Source organism: Enhydra lutris, unplaced genomic scaffold (genome assembly GCF_002288905.1).
Source record: "Enhydra lutris kenyoni isolate GAN:26980312 unplaced genomic scaffold, ASM228890v2 scaffoldscaffold20, whole genome shotgun sequence".
NCBI lineage: Eukaryota > Metazoa > Chordata > Mammalia > Carnivora > Mustelidae > Enhydra > Enhydra lutris.
Window position 1 is genome coordinate 21,721,736 of NW_019154104.1, and position 14,917 is coordinate 21,736,652.

General features: G+C 41.3%; 1 protein-coding gene across 1 annotated transcript in view; it reads right to left on the reverse strand.

The window, feature by feature from the left end:
• The window catches only part of LOC111148541 (regulator of G protein signaling 6), a 541,239-nt gene extending 529,953 nt beyond the window's left edge, over nucleotides 1–11,286 (reverse strand). The window contains exon 1 of the mRNA XM_022505182.1: nucleotides 11,238–11,286. The gene's annotated coding sequence lies outside the window, so the exon portion shown is untranslated. The remainder of the gene's footprint in view (nucleotides 1–11,237) is intronic.
• Nucleotides 11,287–14,917: the final 3,631 nt, after the last annotated feature.

Genomic DNA, 14,917 nt, shown 5'->3' on the forward strand with positions numbered 1-14,917 from the left:
TCAAATACTAGGAATATATCTGAAGAAAGATGTGCCATACCTTTACCACATGGAAAGAAACAAAACAATAACAGAGATGAAAGATTTAAATAAATGAAGGGATACAATATTAATGGACTGAAAGAGTCAACATTTTAAAGACATTAGTTTACTCCTAAATTAGGCTAGAGATTTAATGTTGTCCCAATCAAAATCTCATCAAAGGAGGATTTTAAAATTTATACTGTAATGCAAAGGTGTAAGAATAACCAAGCTATTCTTAAATAAGAGCAAAACTGGACATATGCAATCAGATATAGACTTCTTATTAAGCTATATTAAGACAGTGTGGTATGAGAATAAGAATGCCAAATAGAACAACAGAAGGGGCTAGAAAGTAGATAGAGACCTATGTATAAATGATCACCTGATTTATACTGAAAGTGACATGTCAGAGCTGTGGAAGAGACTTTTCAATAAGTAGCATAGGAAGTTAACTAGATATACATATGGAAAACAAAATGGGTCTCTTTTTCATGTCATAGGCAAAAAATCAACCTCAGGTAGATCTTTTACCTACAGATAAAAGTCAAAACAATAGGGTTTCTACAAATCAAAATGGGAAAATAACTTCATGGTCTGAGGGTAGGCAAACATTTCTTCAGCAGTCACGAAAACAATAACCATAAAGGAAGAGATTAACAACTTGGATTACACTTAAAGCAAGATCTCTTATTCATCAAATAGAGTCATACGGCAAGCCACAGAATAGTAAATGATATTTTAAATACATATAAGTGGGGAAAATATTTGGATTCAGATTTGTTTTTAAAAAATTATAAATAAATAAGAAAAAGACAAACCAGTTTTAAAATAGGCAATAAACTGGAACAGAAACTACAAAGATTAAAAAAAAAAAAACCTACAAAGATTAAAAAAAAAAGTGACCCGAAAAATATTAGAAAGACACAACACCATTAGTCACCAGAGAAAACTGAAACCACAATAAGACCCCACAATGCACCCACCATAATGTCTAAATTAAAAAGTCTGACAATCCCAAGTGTTGACAAGTATGTAGAGAAACTGAAACACTCATAAACCGATGGCAGGAATAGAAGCTGGTACAACCACCTAGGAAAACTCCTTGTAAAAACTTACTAAGTTGGATGTATGTACCCCACGTCCCAGCAATACAGTCTTAGGCGTATACCAAACAGAAATATTTCATATGTACACCAAAAAACACACACAAAACAGTGAAGAGCAGCATTATTCATTATTCATTATTCATTATTCATTATTCAGTAGCCCCAAACTGGAAATGTCCCAAATGCCCATCAACAAACAGCAGATAAACAATCTATAAAATATCACAAAGTGGGTTTTGCTATATAACAACAAAAACTAGTTCTGCTAGTAACATGGAGGACCCTCTCAAACAATATTGTGTGCAAAAAGCCTCAAAAAGGCTTATTTTTTATATTTTTATATATTTTATATAGTTATATATAATTTTATATATAAATATATATTTATTTTATACTTATTTTTTATATTTTTATATATTTATATATATTATATATTTATATATGTTTATATATATAATTTTATATATTTTTATATATGAAATTACATACATATAATTTTATATATATATAATATATATATATATTATAATTCCATATATATCTGGAATACTCCCAAGAAGTTGGAACACCATGGTATTAGAAATGAGGTTAATAGTTACCACTGGGGAAGGAGAGGGTGTAGTTACTAGGAGGGAGCATCTCCAAGGGAATGGTAATATTCTCTCTCTTGATCCAGGAGTGATAATATGGATATATTTACTGTTTGAAATTTTATTGAGGATTGATTTATTGAATGTCTTATTCTCTAAAATTGTATGTTTAAAAAAGAATAGTGCAAATACTCTGGGAGAAGAAGAATACAGCATCTCTCGTTCTCAAGGTGACACCTGAGTTGTCTCAGGGTTAGCAGTGCAAAAAGTGAGAGAACTGTAGGGTCGTAGGGATGGTGGGAGCCAGAGGTCATGTCTGTCACCACTATATCCACTCTCTCTGGCATTTGTGCGGCAGCTGTAGATCAGAAGCAGTAATCCTTGAATAAGAAAGATGGTACAGAATTGAAGCGAGATTAGAAACGCACAATTGAGGGAATGTTTCACATTATCCAAAAGCTTTATTTTGGATAATGATATTTTCTGACTCTTATATAAAGGGTCTCAGGATTCTCAAACAGTGCCTGAAACACTCTGCATTCATTCCACTGTTCAGCAAATAAAACTGAAGTCCTTCAGCCAGGTGAGAAGACTGGGGCAGTTACTGTTTCTCATTGCCCAGTATATTTTTTGCTCTCAAATTTGCTTCTTTGGATAGGGAAGCGTGGGCCCGGGGAACTATCCTGGCCAGAGTATGCTGTATCACTGGACATACTGATTGGATCAAATTAGATCAATCAGGGTCCTTCCCTGAGACTGAGATAAGGACACTGGAAGAAAGAAGACTTCTGTGTGAGGGACAGTGTGAAAAGAATATGAGGACAGAGATATTAGTGATCATCTTCTTTTTCTCTAGGGTCACCAAAGAAAGAAATCAAGACAATGAGGTATCAAGTTAAGAATGCTGGTAGTATCACTGAAGTCCCTGGATCCAGCCATGCCTGAATTCCCAAATGTATGAGTCACATAAATACCTTTCCTTGAGTTGGTTTAAATTTTGCTTTAATTGAGTTCTTTTAGTTTTTTTTTTTCCTCTATGCCAGAAAACTCTGAATATCCATTATCACCCCTACCACTAGGTATATATGTGACATTCAAGTGCAAATAGACTGGACCCAATTTGAATTTCTAATCTGTCAATCACTATCCATCTTCCTGTGACCAACAACATATCTAATCTCAGCCCCGGGAAATTTACCCCAACCAAGAATTTCCAATAAGCAAAGTTCTACTTCCAAATACACATTTGAGAGCCAACAGGTCATTCCTGGTACAGATAATTAGAAAATACAAGAAACTGGGGCTTAGACACAGATTTTGTAAAGTGGGGGAGGGAAGTTGTAAGGCAGATGGCAGGCAGGGGAAGCGGTTTTCGCAGAGAAGCTTTTGAAAGCTACAGGAAGCCAAAGAAATGAAAACCTGGAATTGACAACATATGCTTTGGCAAGAAGCTGAATACGCTACGCGTTGGGGTGAGACATCTGAGAACTTCCTAATCAGTTCTGCCACACAAGTTAAGTAAGGTTTATCCCAGATTCATCCACTTTACCCTTGAGCCACAGGAAGATCCAGGAGTCAGCGGTCAAGCTCGCAGTCAAAACATCTGAACAGCATTGAAACTTTGGACAGACAGCCTGACACCGGGAAAGGAAATACCCATTTATTTGTAGGGGAATTGTGCATTGACTCTAAGAAGCAAAACCACTTATGAGCATTTCAGCAGAGGCGTGATCTCCTAGAATATAGCAAGAACTAGAAGTTCACTGTGGCACACCCTCTATTACCAACAGAAGGTGGGGAAAATGTCACTCACAATGCCCCGTTTTCTCTTTTCACTTTTGATAAGCATAAATATTCATTAGACAGTTTGCTTACCACCTAGATTTCCCCTGTCCCTGTCTCCCCTTAAATTTTCAGCTCATCAACATGGACTTCTCCTGCCTGATAGGTTTTTAAGGACCTGATTCTCAAGAGGGGGATGTTCTTTGCACACTTTGTCACCTCTATCCTTTTACCTACGTTGAAATGCCTCAAGAACACCCTTGCCAACTCTGTCCCCTGCCCCCATCTCTGCAGGCCCCAAAAACCATTGGTTATCAAACGTCCAATTCATCCACCAATGTCTTCAATGAAATCTCCCAGTAATCCCTCCCCCATCCTTATATGGGCCTGTCTTACCACATTCTGTTTCTCTTTCCTCCCCCCACAGAATTTTAAACTTCTTGAAAACAGGAGCCATCATACCTGATTAATCATGATCTAGAAAAGGGTGTTGAGTAGTGGGACCTACTGCCAAAGAGGACAAACCAGGCAAAAAGCAGGGAATAGCACCAGAGACCATAGACAAACTATGCCCTGGGCTAAGAATCCCCCCCGCTTCCCCCCCACCACCCCAAGTAATTGCTGCCTAACCATAGATTTCCAGGAACAATCTCTCTTTCAGTAATGCCCTTGGAGCACTCACAATTTCTCAGCCCTATTCCGTATTCGGGGAGAATGTGGATCAATAGTGTTGAGCTACTTTGTCCAATGTCACAGACCCCAGGGTTCTGGTGGAAGCCAGTCAACAGCCAAGCCCCTAAACTATCTGCCATTCTAAAAGGTAAAGTGACTTCCCCTAAAAAAAAAAAAAAAAAAAATCTAAAATATAATCAATAGATTTATTCTTTGTGAAGACATCCTTTCTATTTTGACCAGCTGCTGAATCAGTCTTTGTTTTAGGATGTATGGTCAGCAAAATGATATAATGGCATCTTCCTGCTTGGTTTGGAATCTGAACACAGTAGCACTTACATAGAAGCTTAAGGGAAAAATACTTTGGACATTTTTTTCGAGTTGTTGTCTTTCTTCCAGAGAGGTCACGGTCACAAACATGAAAAACAAAGCCAGCTCAAACATGTGTTCAGGTTGGGCCGGGCAATATACATCTATACAATATTTTTCTAATTGAAATTAGTTGCTAATGATTAAAAATGTATGGCAACAACAGGGCTTTTTGAGCAGCACATACCCTTTGCTTTAACACAGTCCTCCCCTGATCCTAATGTCTTCCCAACCCAGGGGTTCAGTGTCACACACCATTCCTCATCACACGTGAGTGGGTTGTTTTGCTTTTAGAAAAAAAAGGAAAGTGTTGTTTGGTACCCATGTTTCTATCAAAAAATGGGTCAGAGGTCCCCAGGTTTCCCAAAAAATGGGCTCTTAACTCTGAAAGCAAACAATAATTGCTTTACTCACCTATTATCAACTCCTCTACCTGCAAAGCTTGCTGTTATCCTTCTCTTCACCTATGAAATTTCCACCTCTTTCCACAAGCCTGTCTCTATCAGGTCCGATTATACGGTATTGTCTCTCTGCACTGAAATGCTTACTGTTTTTGTAATCTATTTGCTACCTAATCTGACTTATGAAATCCCATGCATTTTCCCCTAAACTGCCCTTTAACATCCTTCATTGTTAATTTTCTATTTATTTCTATTACTTTTCCAAGATAACTGATATGATCTCAAGGGTAGGGCCTACCCTTTGTTTGTGATATATCAGAGGGACTTGGAACTTTGTGGTCAGATGAGATTGGAGTTTAAATCTCTCAGTTTCTCTTTAGTCAATAACTCTCTGACAGAGGGCATGTGGCCGAACCTCTTCTTCAGCCTCAGTCTTCTTCTTCATAAAATGGGCATAATAACACCTAATTCTTGGTAAGAGGCTGTAATCTACAAAAAGCTTTATAAGTGCTGAGTATTATCAGTCTATTTCTTTGTTATAGATCCATAGCTTTGTAGGCCTGGCAATTAGGAAACCAACAAGTGCTTTCCCAAACACTGAATATGTGTGTGGCCCTGTGCTGGGTGCAGGATAAAATCATGGTTAAAAAAAAAAAAAGGCAGACAGGGGGAGAGACAAATGTTAGTGTATAATTACAAATTACAAACCAGGATGAGAGCCTCAGTGTATCATCAACCCCAGGTTTTCTAGCCAAGCAAATTCAAGTAAACAATAGGAACGGAATAATAACCACGTGCACCTTGCACCTAAACCTGCTCCAGCCCATTCCCCCATATCCTGACCAGTCCATCCATCTCTACCCAGACTCGTTCATCCTCCCTCCCACATTCACCCACCCAGAGCTGCCACCTTACAATAACTCTGCAAACGTTCACCAAACTCCTACCATGCTGAACGCTGTAAGAGACACTAAGGACAGAGAGGAAAAATACCACACAGCCTTGCCTCGAGGGTGGCTCACATTCTGACACAAGAGACAGCCAGGCAGCAGCAGTCCCTCATTTTCACGTCTCTTCCTGCTGGGGATTAATGGTCTTCAGGCTCAAGGAAACAGGCACATCCTTGGCTACTGCAAAGGCAGATCTTTCCCATTCCACCCTCTCCACCTAGTGTCTGGCCTGCTTGTTTTCTAAGAACCTTCTCAAATCTATGGAGCAGGGTTCTCCAAGGGACTTGGGAGTGCCTCAGATGTTAGGCTGATATAAGCAAGTCCTCAGGAACAGAAGAAGGGGCAATCATTATACCAAAATATTTACTTCCCAAAAGACTCACTTTGGAAGAGGTCATCAAGAGGACATGACCACCAGGTGACCTAGGAGCTGGACCTGGGCCCCTCAGAGGCTTCTCACCCCCTCTCCTGCCCTTGGAACGTTTGCTGGACCACCGTTCCCATAGTGGGAGCCATCTGCAAGGACACAGCCCTTGGAGAAGAAGGGGTTGTTGAGCTCCCTCTGGACTGAATACATACGTGAACCCCTTCAAGGCTGCTATAAAAACCTAAAGATTCTGGCAGGCAACACATTATGGAGATCTATTTAGCTTGCAGCTGCTGCAGACAAAGCTCATATGTAAATTTCCTTGCCAATTAAACCTGCAACTACCAATCCGGTGTGACCTGTTTTCCCAGACACCTTGCCCTCCTGTACCCAGATAGGTTTCCAGTTACATTCCGGAAACTCCAAGGGCTGCAGACCAACAATAAGTCATCAAAATTATTACAAAATAGGCAATTGGTGTGACAGGGTCCAGCCCCTGGTGTCACTGTGCCTCCTTCATGAAGCATGCTATGTGAGTTCTCTTTTCCTCCTAACCACTCACACTCCAGGAGCACTTTGTTATTTCTGTTCTACAGATGAGGAAACTGAGGTTCAGAAACCCAATCAACAGGGTTTTTAATTTCCTGTTCTATTAGTTCAAGAGCCACCAGTGTCAGGTCTCTGTCTGGGCTCAGGGCTGGCCAAGTGTCAGGGAGCACAGTACAGGAGCCCCGGGTCCTCCAGAGGGCAGCCACGCTAGTTCCCGTTCGTGCAGGTTGAAGCAGCAATCATCGGAGAGGGCTTTGCTTGTGGTGTGAAGCCCTCCTGGCAAGAAAATATCTTCCTGGGTAGAGCAGACACTAGGGAATAATAAGGGCATAAGAGAACTTACTCCCCAAAAACTTAAAGGTGGCTTTTTCCTTTTACGGTTTTCCTAAGCATTTACAGAGACCAAGACGGCAGGTCTCCACAACTTATTTGGATAGCCTGGTTATGTGAACATCAACTTTGTTCCTATTCAAATATTTACATATTTTTTAAGTCTCCATCCATAAAAAGGGGATTGTCTGCACCTTCTGTTTCTAACACCTACTAGGTAGAAGGATTAATTGTCTAATCAGAAGGCAGCTATGTAAGGATGATCAAACATTGTAACTGGGGTATTTCGGCCAGCTGGACTCTCCTGGCCTTCAGACGCATGCATTCAATGTCCGTAGAGGGAAGTAATGAAGAACATTCTTGGGTGTCAGGCAGAAATCAGGCGTGGGTCTGATTTCTGGCGTGGTCACTGATCGGTTTCATGGACTGACGCAGGTGAATGTTTTCTCCAAGTGTTAGGTCCGCATTTTGTGATGTTCTAATAAGCATTGTTCTACCTTTTGGATGCAGTTGGGGAGAGGAGTCTAGGCCACTGCTTCTCTGACCTTCTGCTTTTGTAGTTAAGATAATTAATAGTGAATTTACACACATACACATAACCCTTTTGGAAATGTACATGTGATCGAAAATGAATTGCTTCTTACAGATGTCAGGAAGGCAACAGTGAAGCATTCATAAGCTTTGCAGTTTCTAACATTTCAAGCAGGTACTCTGAGTTATTTAAGATAACTCATTAAATGTTCATTTTAATGGCCTACTTGTAAGCACTTTTGCTTTCCCTGCTGTCTGAAGAACTGGGTTTCGTGACTGAATATTACTCTTACTATATGGTTCCAAATTTTGGATGATTACCTTTTTTATCTTGAACAAATTTAAGAAAGTTTTTACCCACAGATAAAACTAATATTGATTCAACCGATGCTTACTGAGGTCCTACTGGCAGGTGCGTTGCCAGGCACTAGGCAGATAGATGCCAAGAAAAGTGAAAAAGGGATTCTTCCCCCAAGGAGCTCATCATCTAGTTCTGGATGTCATTCCCAGACCATCAGAGTCAGCATCATCTGGGGACTTGCTAGAAATGTAAATTCTCAGGTGTCACCCCAGACCCGATTACATCAGAGACTCTGGGGTTGACCCCCCAACCATCTGTGTTTGAAAAAGTACCCTTTGAACAACTAGCATCATCGTCAAATATCGTAACAACAAATAGGTTAGTTTATTAACTAAATCTCAAAATTTCATTTATCTTTTGAGGAAACAGAGGCCAGGGGGCAAAGGCCACATGGGGTGGAGAAATTAAAACCAGAATTCAGGTATCCCCCCTCCAAACACACACTCAAACCTACACACAGCCAAGGTTCTTTTTCTTTTCTGACACTTTAATCCCTAAATCTGATGGGGAGCCCCAAGTATTTCCAACCCAAAGTGAAAACCTTCACTTTTCAAAGAAAACAGAGAAACTACTCTCTTCGAAAATAAGGACCACTAACAAAATTCAAATCTGATCAAAACCATCCAGTAAACTAGCAGTAATTTCCCAAACTTTTAACAGTCCAAGTCCCATTTTCAACATTTGAAAACTAGGAAGGCTGGGGGAGAGAAGTATAAAAATACAATGGATAACGTGATCAGAATAAAATCTGGGAAAATATACAATATGCAGAAATATCAACTGTGGTTCACCTTCCATGGGAGAATTACAATCTTTTTTCTTTGTATTTTTCCGAATTTTTCCCAATGGTTACATATTACTTTGGTAATTGAGAAAAAAAGTAAAACTCTTTTTTGAAATGTTACCTCCAAATCACTCGACATGAAGGTTTATTTTGTAATTCCATTTCTCTCCATACAGCAGGATACTGTGTGTGTGTAGTAATTATTTATATCATGCCATATGTTATGATGAAGATGAAATTCAGTAAATATATTCCTTCCAGCTGGCACTAACATGAAGAGGTTAAATGCTTTCCTAGGTTCAAAGCACTATGAATTAAGATAAGCTAACTGCGAAGCTAAAGGAAACATTTATTGAAATCTCTGAGAGCATCCCTTTTGAAAAACGTTGATGTGACACATAGCTCCTTACTCATACCGCCCTGATGTTTAACCTCTGGCACAAAACAGAATGTTCAGCAATTCCTAGCAAAGTCTTAGGAGTTCAGGGGATAAAATGCATGGGGGATATTAGAGAAATAAGAAACAGAATGATCCTACTTTCACATAAAATTATGTCCCTGTGGATAAAAAGACGTCCAAAATTACTGGCAAATTTCATTGTCCTCAATACCCTTTAGAAAATGTTTTTTTCTTTATCAAGAAATGTTTGCTCATTAAAAAATATCTATATCAGTTACTTCATTCGAGAAGTCATAAATAAACAGATAAATAAATAAGGACCGTCTCATTTAAAGAGACGTTTCTGCCATAAAAACACTGCTGTAATGTTTCACTTTATAAGACAAATTCATCGCATGAAGAAAAACTAGCATTGCTTTACTGAAACTCTGAGCAAAAGAAATGCAGTGAGTGTTAATTCAAGTCTCTTAAATGAAGCAGGGAAGTAAAGTTAACCAAGGTGACGACTACAGAAAAGGAAATCCTAGTGGCTACCTGTTTTACCAAAATATCTCACAACAGCTGATATTTCTAGAATTTACAGACGATTTCAGAAAATAATGAGTTATGAGGTGTATATATTATACCCCAACATTTATAGTATCTAAGATCACCAGACTTATGCAACAATTTGGCTTGACAGTAGTATCAGAGAACTCAGAAAGAACTTATTATCTTAGGTTTGGCTGTTTAGCACGCAAGCTTTCACTTACAGAGGGGCATTGCCAAAAAACCTCAAATTTCCCTCAGTTCTCTGCTTACTTTCTTTCACAGAGCAGTCTCACCCATTGCAAAATTAATAAATAATAACAAATAATGTGAATGTACAACTCACAGAAAGTTTCTCCAACCCCTAGCTCCCATTCCATATAATTACCTATCTGCCTATGGAAGTTGATCTATAGAAGCCTTGCTGTGAATGTAGCAAGCTAAACCTACAAGGGTCCCCTTTCAAATACTTTTTGACACAAACTTGTGGCTCAGTCTGTAAATCCCTCCAGACCCTTAGAAGCTTGGTTCGCATTCTTCCGTCTCTCAACCCCCTCTGGTGAGAAAAGGGTCCAATGTTGGGTTTTGCCTAATAAAGACTGCCTGTTTCTGCAGTTTTATTTTGAGGCTGCTAAAAGGTATTGATTAGAAATTACAAATCCAGCTTCTAACCATTGATAAATGCTGAGGGAACAATCCCAAACCAACGAGCCCCAAATATCTTCAACCTGTAACACAGAAATACAACTCTTCTCAAGAAATAATGTTCCTACTCCATCAAACTTAAAAAAATAATAAGATAGAGCAGCTTTCATTCTGAACAACATTAAATTTTCTGGGTCACTTTTTTCTGTCTCATCGGGCCACGTTTACAACCTGACAGGGACGGCAAAGACGGTCTCTTCACGCTGCCAGGTCGGTTGTCGCCCTCTGAGAGCGAATACCTTACCGTCCCCTTCCCTGCAGCGGTTCCCCAAGAACAGACCTCCCACCCGCCCTGCCCTCCACACCTCACCACTCGCTTTTCTTTTCCTCCAAGCCGCAAAAGGGCGAGCTTCTTCAGAAAAAAAGTTAATGAACCTCTGCTTCTGGGGTAAAGGTGCCCCACCTGCGATCATAAAATCGGAAGACTGGAAATTCCTAAGAGCGCGTCCACTCTGCGCACTGGACCCACTCAGTGAGCGCTTCACACCCAGAAACCCGGGAACATGATTTATATGCAGACCTGCACCCATCCCACACAAGTCCGCACGCCAGCTTGCCTAACCACTTATGTAAGCTCGTGCCTCTACAGTCCCAAACTGCACACACACACGCGCGCGCGCGCGCGCGCGCACTCACCGACACCTGTCACGCATCTGAAATGGACAGCATCCACACCCAGGAGATGAAATGAAATCAACACATATGAATTGGGGGGGAGGGGTCTACCGTTTTAAAACATCTTTTCCCCCCATTTGTTTCTTGCCCGTTTTTGTCACAACTACAATTACCTTAGCAACCAAAGAATTGCACTGACTCCCCCTCCGGCTTCTGAATTTCTCCTAAAGCCAAGCTTGCGCCAGGTTCATGGAAAAGCTAGAGAAGCCCAGAGAACGAGGGACCCGCAGCCTCTGTGGGGCGGAGGGGACGTCCGAGGCGGTGTCCCCGCTGCTCTCCAGCGACCCGCCTCGTCTTTGCGACTTGCCGCGGTGGCGAGCGCGGGGCTCAGCGAGCGGAGAGCGAAGCCCGGGGCCGGCGAGGAGGCGCGGCGGGTCGCATGGTGCCTGGGGCGCGGGGCGCTCGGGGTCTCTGGCGCTCGGCCCTCGCCCGCCTCGGCCGCCCCAGGACGCCGGGGTCCGCGGAGATCGGTCCGCCCCCTCGGCGCCCGCGGGTTCCCGCAGCTGGGGGAAGCCGGAGCCGGGCGGAGCTCTCGCCGCGAGCAGGGCCGGGCGCAGGAGCTGCCCCAACTCGCGAAGTCGCTCGGCTCCGCCGCTCGCGAACCGCCGCAGCGGCGCCCGCTGTCGGGTGTCGAGCAGAGCTGCAACCCGGCGCCGCGCGCACCTGGGCGCCGGCACCTGGGCCCAGAGTCGCACGGCGCGGGGCGGGGCAGGGGCGGGGTCGGGGTGGGGCATGGGCGGGGCCGGGGAGGGGGCCGGGGCGGGGGCCGGGGGGGCCGAGGCACCTGCGCGCGCCCGCCGGGCTCACCTGCTCCCAGCGCCGCGGATGCTGCCGACCGTGATTGTGATGTGCACGAGCCAGGGAAAGCCTAGAAATTGCTGCGCTTTAGCTGCCTCCGAGAAAACTGGCAGACTGGCTCAGCGACGCGGAGTCTCCTTTGGTCAGTCCCGAGAGCTGGCCGCGTCTGGAAACTTCAGTGGCGTCAGGGTTGTCTAAGGGATTCCAGGTCCGGAGTGATTTTGCCCGGTAGCTTGGAATCGCCGACGTGTGCCTGGCGCCCCCTAAATTAAAATGGGCCACCGAGATCGTCAGGGATATTGTTACTAACCTCGTTATTTTTATCGATTCAACATTTACACAACATGCTGTATTTGGAATATTTTATGATCATTCGTATCTGGAACACCACAAAAGAATTTTTAAGAAAAATTAACTCCGCAAATGTTCTTGGGGAATAAAGAAAAAAGTTGAAGACAGAAAATGAGGAAGGGTAATTTGAACTGAAGACATCCTTTAATGCGGGATCTTTGAAACTGGGTATTTACCTAAAACCTCAGGAAGATGCATGTGAAAACAAGATTGTGGGTGCTGGATGGTAACCATGGGAATGGTGTGCAATATCGATGTAACCAATATCAAGAGTAAATTGAAGATTTATTCTTGAATTGTATTGTGTTACCAGGAAAACAAAAACTTGAAATAAAAGGTTTCTAAGGACGGATGACCTGGGCTGTCTTCATCCACGTGGGTCCAGAGGTTGAAATTTAATGTCTCCTTCCCAATATAACAGCTCCCTTCCCACCATCCTATACTGAGTAATGGATATATTCACTCTTTAATCCAATAAACAGCAATTAGCATCTGCCCTGTGTCAGACCCTCTGCTAAGCACTAGAAATTAATGAAATAAGTCCCTGGCCTCAGACCCTTTTGCCTAATGGGGACAGTGACACAAGCAGATATATGTATTACCTTGGGCTAAGTCACAAAAGTGGTGCCACCAAAACCTGGAAGAAAACCTGCAACCTAAGGAAACCACACTTAAACCTAATGAGTAAAATATAATTTCAATTGATGTCCCAGTTATTTCGTTTATTAAAATTGAAATACAAAACGTTTCCTTCCCCAGGTTTAGCATTTGGCTTAAGCATCTTTGTGGAGCTGGCTGCAGTTGTGTAACACTTGGAGAACAGGCTGCTTACCGAGAGATGGGTGGTGAAGGGGGCTCTTCCTCCTTGTGGAGCTCTGCATTTCTGAGACCAGCAGCTTCTTGAGGGTCAGTCATGAGGGAACATCTGAAGAAAGGCCTCACTGTGTATTTCCCTTGATACAGTAGCATCGAAAATAAAATACTTCAGAATAAACCAAGGAGGTGAAAGATTCACATACTGACAATTGCAAGGCACTGAAGAAAGAAATTGAAGAAGACACAAATAAATGGAAAGATGTCCCATGTTCATGGATTGAAAGAGTTAATATTATAAAAAATATTCATACTACCCAAAGCCATTTACAGATTCAGCATAATTTCTGTCAAAATTCCAATACCATTTTACACTGAAGAAAAGAATCCTAAAATGTATATGGTATCATAAAAGACCCCAAATAGCCAAAGCAGTAAAGAGCAAGAAGAGTAAAGCTAAAGGCATCACACTACTATAGCTGGTTTCACAAAGCTATGTAACCAAAACAGCATGGTATTAGCATAAAAACAGACAAGTAGACCAATGCAGAGCCCAGAAATAAGCCCACTCATATACAGTCAATGAATGTTTGACAAGGGAGCCAAGAATATTCAGTGGGGAAAGGATAGTCAATAATGTATATTAGGAAAGCTGGATAGTCACTTGCAAAAGAATGAAAATGGATCCCTATCTTATACAACTCACAAAAATCAACTCCAAATGGATTAAAGACAAATGTAAGACACAAAATGGAAAAACTACTAGAGGAAAACAGAGGAAAATCTCTTTACTGTTGGTCTTGGCAATAATTTTTTGGATATGACTCCAGAAAACACAAGTAACAAAAGTAAAAATAAACAAGTGGGACTACATCAAACTAAATAGCTTCTGTATGGCAAAGGAAACAGCAAATGAAAAGGCAACTTATAGAATGGGGAGAAAATATTTTCAAATCATCTAGCTGATAAGGAGTTAATATCCAAAATGTATAAGAACTCAAATAACTCAATAGAAACCAGTTTAAAAAATGGGCAAAGGACTTGAATAGACATTTTTCCAAAGAAGACATACAGATGGCCAACAGGTACATGAAAAAATTTTCAACATCACTCATCACTAATTTTAAGGAAATGCAAATTAAAACCACAATAAGATATCACTTCACACCTGTTAGAATGGTATTTTCAAAAAGACAAATGACAAGTATTATTGATGAAGTAGAGAAAGGGGAACCCTTGAACACTGTTAATGGGAATGTAAATTGGTATAGCCACTATGGAAAACAGTATACAGTTTCCTCAAAAAATTAAAAACAGAACAACCACATGATCCAGCAATTTCACTTCTGGATATATATCCAAAAAAATGTTATATGCAACCTCATGTTCATTGCAACATTACCTATAATAGCCAAGACATGGAAACAACCTGAGTGTCCATGGACACATGAATGGATCACAAACACACACACACACACACACACACACACACACACTTACTATTATTATCAAAATTATTATGAAATTCCAATGGAATTTTTCACAGAAATAACCAATATTAGCTATAACAAAAAGAAGGAAATTCTGTTACTTGCAACAATATGGATGGACCTTGAGGGAACTACACTAAGTGAGATAAATCAGAGAAAGACATATACTGTATGAATTCACTGTGGAATCTAAAAAAGTTGAACTCACAGGAATACATAGTAGAATGGCAGTTACCAGGGGATGGGAGAAATGAGAAGACGTTGATCAAAGGGTACAAACCTAGTTATTAGATGCATAAGTTCTAGGGATCTAATGCACAGCATGGTGACCACAATTAAAA